Here is a 6,858-nt window from a genome sequence, read left to right as displayed (position 1 = left end):
TTATTGACCAAAATAGTTTTTATTACATATTTATAAACTTTTTCTTCGTTGGATCCATCTCCAAATTTTACGGTTTTACACAAGTTTTTTTTTTTTTTTTTTTTTTTTTTTTTTTTGGACTTAAGGGGAGGGAGAGCAGTGAGATTTGATCCCTCGACCTCGAGGTACACGGATAAAAGTTCGCACCGTTTAGTATCCCCTTGGGGACTAACCGATTGTAGTTTAACAAAATTACTTATAGTCTTTACACGGTCAACTTTCAAATTTCTAGAATTTTGGGATAGCAATTTGCATGAGGTAGTTATGCCACTACCAGCTAGTTATTTAAATTGTCGACCAATACTAATTGCTTTGCAATTGTTTTATTTTTATTTTTATTGTTTTTTGTTTGCGTTTTTATTTCACGGAAATAATTTGTTTCAGTGTTTTTTTTTTAAAGTTATTTTATCTTTTTCCTATTTTCTTATTTTCATTTTTTCTTCAAAAATATGTTTTCCTTTTTATAATTTTTCTTTTTCTATCTAATTTCTTCTTTTTTGCAAAATATGTTACCTCTTTTTTACTTTTTCTTTGTTTTAATTTCTTTATTTGTTGCAAAATATGTTTTCTATTTTTTTCTTTTTTTTTACTTGTTTCAATTTCATTATTTTCTTTTGCAAAATGTACGGCTTTTTCATTTATCATCATTTAACATTTAAACCTTTTTTTTATTCTCACCCTCTCTCTCCTTTTTATTTCCTTACTCTTTATATAAATGAATTCCCGCGCTGGGAAACCCCTACAAACACATTTGAAAGTTCAATGGCACAGATGATTGGTCGATTCTATGGTTTTTTCTACTCCGTTAGAAGGCTTGTTCGAACCACCACTGTCTTCCCCGGGGATGTTATCGCACCGGAGGTCGCTTATTTGCTGAAAAAGGTTCGCAATTTGCTTCATTCTGATTTTTATTTGCATATTTATGTTTTGTGGTGCTCGATTAGTTTAGATATGAAATATGAAGATGTTTATGGTTTTCAATCCGTTGTGATCTGTAACCTATTTCCTTGGTACTGTTATTACTTTTTATGTTGTGATCTCTGTGGTTTGCGATTGCTTCATTCCAATTTTTATTGCATAGTTGATATTTATTGCGATTGTTCTCTCCCCTAGAAATATGAAGTTGTTTATGTTGGAAATAAATAACTATATGGGAGGATATAAGAAAATATGTGAATTTGTGTGTAGTGGACGTGAATGTGTATCTTTCAACTCACTTACTTCCTTACTTGCTTCCTTACAATTCCACAACATGGTTACATATTTATAGTGGTGAGTTGTATCTAGATAATTCCTACTTTCCTCTAGAATTCTCTCAACTATTACTTTCTCTAGAATTATCTAAACACTCTAGATTATCTCGTTCTAGCTTATTCTCAATTATTCTAAATCTTTCTTTTTTCTTATCTCGTTCTCAACTATTCTAGAATACTCTTTACAAAATATCTATACAAATCAAGTTTATTACTTTACTCTAATAGTTTATGATGTTCGATCTGTTGTTTATGGTCTAGTGTTTCCCATTGATGACATGGTGGTTGAGTTGCTTTTTGTTGATGAATCTCAACAAATTTCATGTTTATTCTAGTCCCTAGACCACTTGATAATTAGTAGCATAAGTAGAGAACAGTGCATTGTGTCTGAGAATCATTATTTCCAAGTTCCCATCTAATAACAGACGAATCTTACTTCTTTGAGCAAAGATAGCAATTAGTTGTTTCTGTCATTTGTTGTCATTTGCTGATAGTGTATCTGAGAAACACTACCTGTTACGATCCTAATACTTGTGCCATCACAATGACATTTCGCTCGTGAGGCTTGTGTGGTGGATTTTTGACATGTTCGAAGAGAAGTTAATGGTGTAACCCATTCTTTAGTGAATTTTGCTATTTCCTGTGCCAATGTAATGTTTTGGGAGGCCGCTTTCCCGGGCGGGCTCCTTGACTTGATTCATCGGAATTTTAGTTAATATATTTCGTTGTTTTTACCTCAAAAAAAAAAAAAAAAAACTCTACGCATGGTTAGCTTAACTTTTTTTTTAAATGTATATTGTGACGTGAGCATTTTTCTACTTCTCCCCCTTCAACGTGAATTATGCATTTTTTCTATAATTTCAGGAAATAAAATAAAGGTTTCCATCAAATAGGTGAAAAATTGAAAATGTTACTTTGAAAATAAAATAAAATAAAATCACAACACAAAAATATATTATATATGGACATTATAAAAATCTTTATAGTACATATTTGTTGTAAAAGCTAAGAGATTTGAAGTCACGTAAATATCGAACATATAAATATAATACCTCAATATTAGTTTTTTATAGTTAAATATAATTTTACCATGTTTATCTTAATATAAATATTATACTATAAAATATTTAATAATTATAATTATTGTTACACTTTTTACAAAGTTAAAAATGTAGTATATGTTATCGAATTCAGGCTCTTTATTAAGTAATTGATTTGACATTTTATTTTATTTTTAAATAATTTATATTTACTAATATTTTGGTTATATTTAATATTAATATTTATTTATTTTATATGTTGTGCAATTTCGATACCGGTCGTCGACGCTGTCGTGCATCACAAATGGGTGTACACCGTGTACTAATTAAAAGTGAACTATTAGTGGGTCCCGCAGAACACCAATATTACTTCAGTAATTAATGTTCCACTGTATAATATGGACCAAAAATGTAGGGATGTCAATCGGGCCAGCCCATCGGGTTTTCGGGCTAGCCCTATCGGGTTCCGGTTTAATCGGGTGCGGGCTAATCGGGTTGGAGATTTTTTCGGGTTGTAAATCTTCAACCCTAACCCTAAACTTTCGGGTTTCGGGCTAGCCCATCGGGCTAATCAGGTTAAAGGCGTAAAAATAAAATTACCATTTGTATTTTATTATTCCTAATGATCTAATGTATAATGTATAAAATATACATAGAAATTAAATATATAAATTATATAGCAAAGCATGAAATGCAAAAATATAAGATATTCAAAATTACATAAACAAAATTATATTAAAATGAGATAGTAAAATTTAACATGTATCAATGCACTAGAATCAATCTGGATTATTACTGAATACGTCTCATTGACAGAAAAAAAAAATTTGGTATCACATTAAAATGAGATACTAATAATTAATTTCTAACTAATGAGATACTAATAATCAATTTCTACAAAAAATCCGTAATTAATTTCACTTTTTTTTAATGAGATTGCACACACACACACATATATTCTAACTAATTAATTTCATTTTTTTAATGAGGCTACATATATATATTTAAGCAAATACAATAGATCTAAACATAACAGAAGTTGTAACTAGATGCATTAGTCACAATTCCGTCAGCCCACCGGGTTTTCGGGCTAGCCCTATCGGGTTCCGGGTTAGTCGGGTGCGGGCTAATCGGGCTGGAGGTATTTTCGGGTTGTGATTTTTCAACCCTAACCCTCTAATTTTGTCGGGTTATTCGGGTCGGCCCACGAGTTTCGGGCTGCATTGACATCCCTACAAAAATGTGAGAAATGCCCAATAGAGTCCATATTGTTTTTTTCAATTACTGGAGTAGATACGTCCCATAAAGTATACTCAAAATACTTTACTTTACATTATTTCTTTAAGCATTATACATTATTTCTCAAAAAAAAAAAGCATTATACATTATGGTATCTAATCAATTTCTATAATATTAAAATTAATTATATATTGGTGTAGGCGTCGCATGCTAATTAAATATTATCGTAAAACATTCATGTGAGTTAATTTCAACCACTTATTTTCACAAACAATTAGTACCAACTATGAAACAGCTTTGTTAAAGAACAAGATGATAATAATAATAATAATAATAATAATTCTTTCTTCTTACATAGTTACATTCCACATACTGCTATGACATATATATACTCTAAAAAACAAAATCTTTCGCCCCCACCCCCCCCCCCCCCCCCCCCCCCCCCCCCCCTCCCTCTCTTTTTTTGCTTAAATTCAGTAAACTTTAAGACCATCCCCTGCGAATTGCGAAACATAATGCTAAAGAAAAAAAAAACTTCTTTTATCACACAGCAGAAGCATCTTTTTTCTGGATCCCACAATAAACCGAAACATACAAATTATTTAAGGGCATATTTGGAATTGAATTCGGCGCCACAACTATTTCCCAACCTTTGATTAGAGATCAAAATGTCGAAAATATTCCCTTTTATATTATTTAACAATTTATTTCCTCCTATATTTATATTTAATAAATATTCTTAGTGGCAAACATATATAGCTAAGCAGCTAACCCACCCAAAAAATTGTGAGAGCCAAAAGAAAAGCATGATTTGATAATTGATAATACTCTAAAAAATAACTGTTGTTTTTCTCTCTTCACCATTTGTATTAATTCTTATTTTGTGCACGAATCATGATTGGACGCCTAGCTATATGACATAACTGATGCATACAATTAAGTATTAGAAGAAATATTATTCGGCAATATATGTTGCATGATTCAAATATATAGCTATATAGTACTCCATTTGGTATGAATCCTTCTACTATGTTTAACTATGTTTTAATTCAAGCGGTGCAAATTCTTATATGTAAACAATAAAATTTAGAGTTTAAATTACACCGTTGTTTCTTTTCACGTCCAAAAAAAAGCTACTACCCATAATAATTGATAACTAAAGATAATAAAAACTCGCATAGGGGAACACATTGAAAGAATACATCAATATCGTAAATGTGAGAACTTTTTTTTTTTTCTTTATAGGAACTTGGAAGTACGAGGTTTAAAACTTCCACATTGACTCATTGCGCCCTACAAACTAGAGACTTTGTGAATAACAGTAATTGATCCAGGATTTACTCGGATCCTCGTATCACAATTTAATTTAGTGTGTTTTACTATGTTTCATTTTTTATCTCTCTATTCTACAGTTATTTATTACAAAAATAAAAAATATTAATGAAATTTTAAAAAATTATATATCCTACCTTTGAGTTAATTAACCCAAATAATTCATTATTAATTCAAACAAATGTAAAAAATCAATTATAAATTCTAACTGGATGAGTGAACCCTTGTTAGTTATCTTTTTATTATATTAAAATATAGTAATAAATTAAAATTTAAAAAATAATTAAAAATTATAACAAATTAAAAGTGGAGCATGATGAGATACACTAAATTGTGGAACATATGATCCCATACACACACACACACACATATATATATATGGTTATTTAAAAGTAGTTATTTATTTATGCAGTCGAAATGTGTTTATTGACTGAGCTATTTTGAGTCGATTCACAATTGAAAAATATAATGACTTGAATTGTATATATATTGTAATATATACATGTATATATTGTAATATATATATACATGTTAAATATTTTAGTTATGCACTTTTAGTTGTAAATACTAATGTTCCAATAATTAAAACAAACTAACTAACTATACTTAATACTTAGAACTCAAAAGGGGGAGTTTGAGAGTGCAAAGGTTGTTACATGGGTTGGTCTGTGAAAGGTGGTTGAGGGAGAAGTGATGGGTGTTCCTGAAGTATCTTGGATCAAGGACATGAATACGCTAAGTATAGTGGGAGTTGTTACAGATAGTAAACTGGTGGCAGATATTCTTGTATCGAATGGAAGTGATAACTTGAAGCTTGGGGATATCATCATCTATAGTTACAGGCAATTGCTTACAAATTTGGATCATGTTAATGTTCATTATGTTAGAAGAAATACAATTGTTACTCAGGGCCGGCCCTTTCATTAGGCCAAAGGGGCAATGGCCTAGGGCCCCCAAATTTTAGGGGCCCCAAAAAATGTAAAGCCCAATATTATTATTGAGCCGATTAAAAAAAAAATTATGTTTCCTACTTTTCCTAAGCCCAATACAAACGTCACTAATCTCTCTCTCTTAATTCTTTTTTCTTTCCCAATTCCTAGCAAATTAATGTCTCTGATCTCTCTCTCTCTTAATTCTTTTTTCTCTTCCAATTCCTAATTCTTTTTTCTTTCCCAATTCCCAGCAAGTTAATGTCTGATCTCTCTCTGAATTCTTTTTTCTCTTCCAATTCCCAACAAACTAACGTCTCTCTCATTTCTTTTTTTCCCCAATGTCTCTCTCTCTCTCAATTGATAGAAGACTGAGTGCTCTGCTCTCTCTCTCTCAAGACTCATTCTCTCTCTCATTCTAACTCTATCTTATTCTTAATTCTCTCTATTTGCTTGTGAATTTCAATTTGATTATCTCATTATTTGCTCAAAATGCTAGGAGATCTAAATTTGTTTCTATAATTATTTGATGATTGTTTTATAATTTATTGCACTTTATAGTTAATGTTACACGTTGCTACAACTTCTCGAACCTTCATCTTTAAAGGGCCTCTTTTTTTCCTTTTCGCCTAGGGCCCCCGGAATGTCAGGGCCGGCCCTGTTGTTACTGCCCATAGGTTTGCTAGAAGCACTTGTGATGGGATACGTATGTTTGGGATAAACCTCCGACCATTGTGGAGAGTCTTCTTCATGGTTCATGCGTGTGTTCTTAATAAAATCGCTTGTCTTTGTCGGAAAAAAAAAAAAAAAGCATACCTTTTTTTTAAATTACACAAATAAATAAAAATATACGTCTTAATACTTAAATTAAGTGATTATGAGATTTTATTTAAATATTTATAATAAAATAATTTTTTATTGTATTTATAAAGTTTTTATATGATATATAGTTGAGTTAATATTTATTTTTTATATTAAAAAAAATATAAAAATATTTTCCATGCATTGCACGTGTGCAAATTAAAT

This window comes from Salvia miltiorrhiza, chromosome 4, assembly GCF_028751815.1.
Source record: "Salvia miltiorrhiza cultivar Shanhuang (shh) chromosome 4, IMPLAD_Smil_shh, whole genome shotgun sequence".
Lineage (NCBI taxonomy): Eukaryota > Viridiplantae > Streptophyta > Magnoliopsida > Lamiales > Lamiaceae > Salvia > Salvia miltiorrhiza.
Note: the sequence above shows the minus strand (reverse complement) of the source record.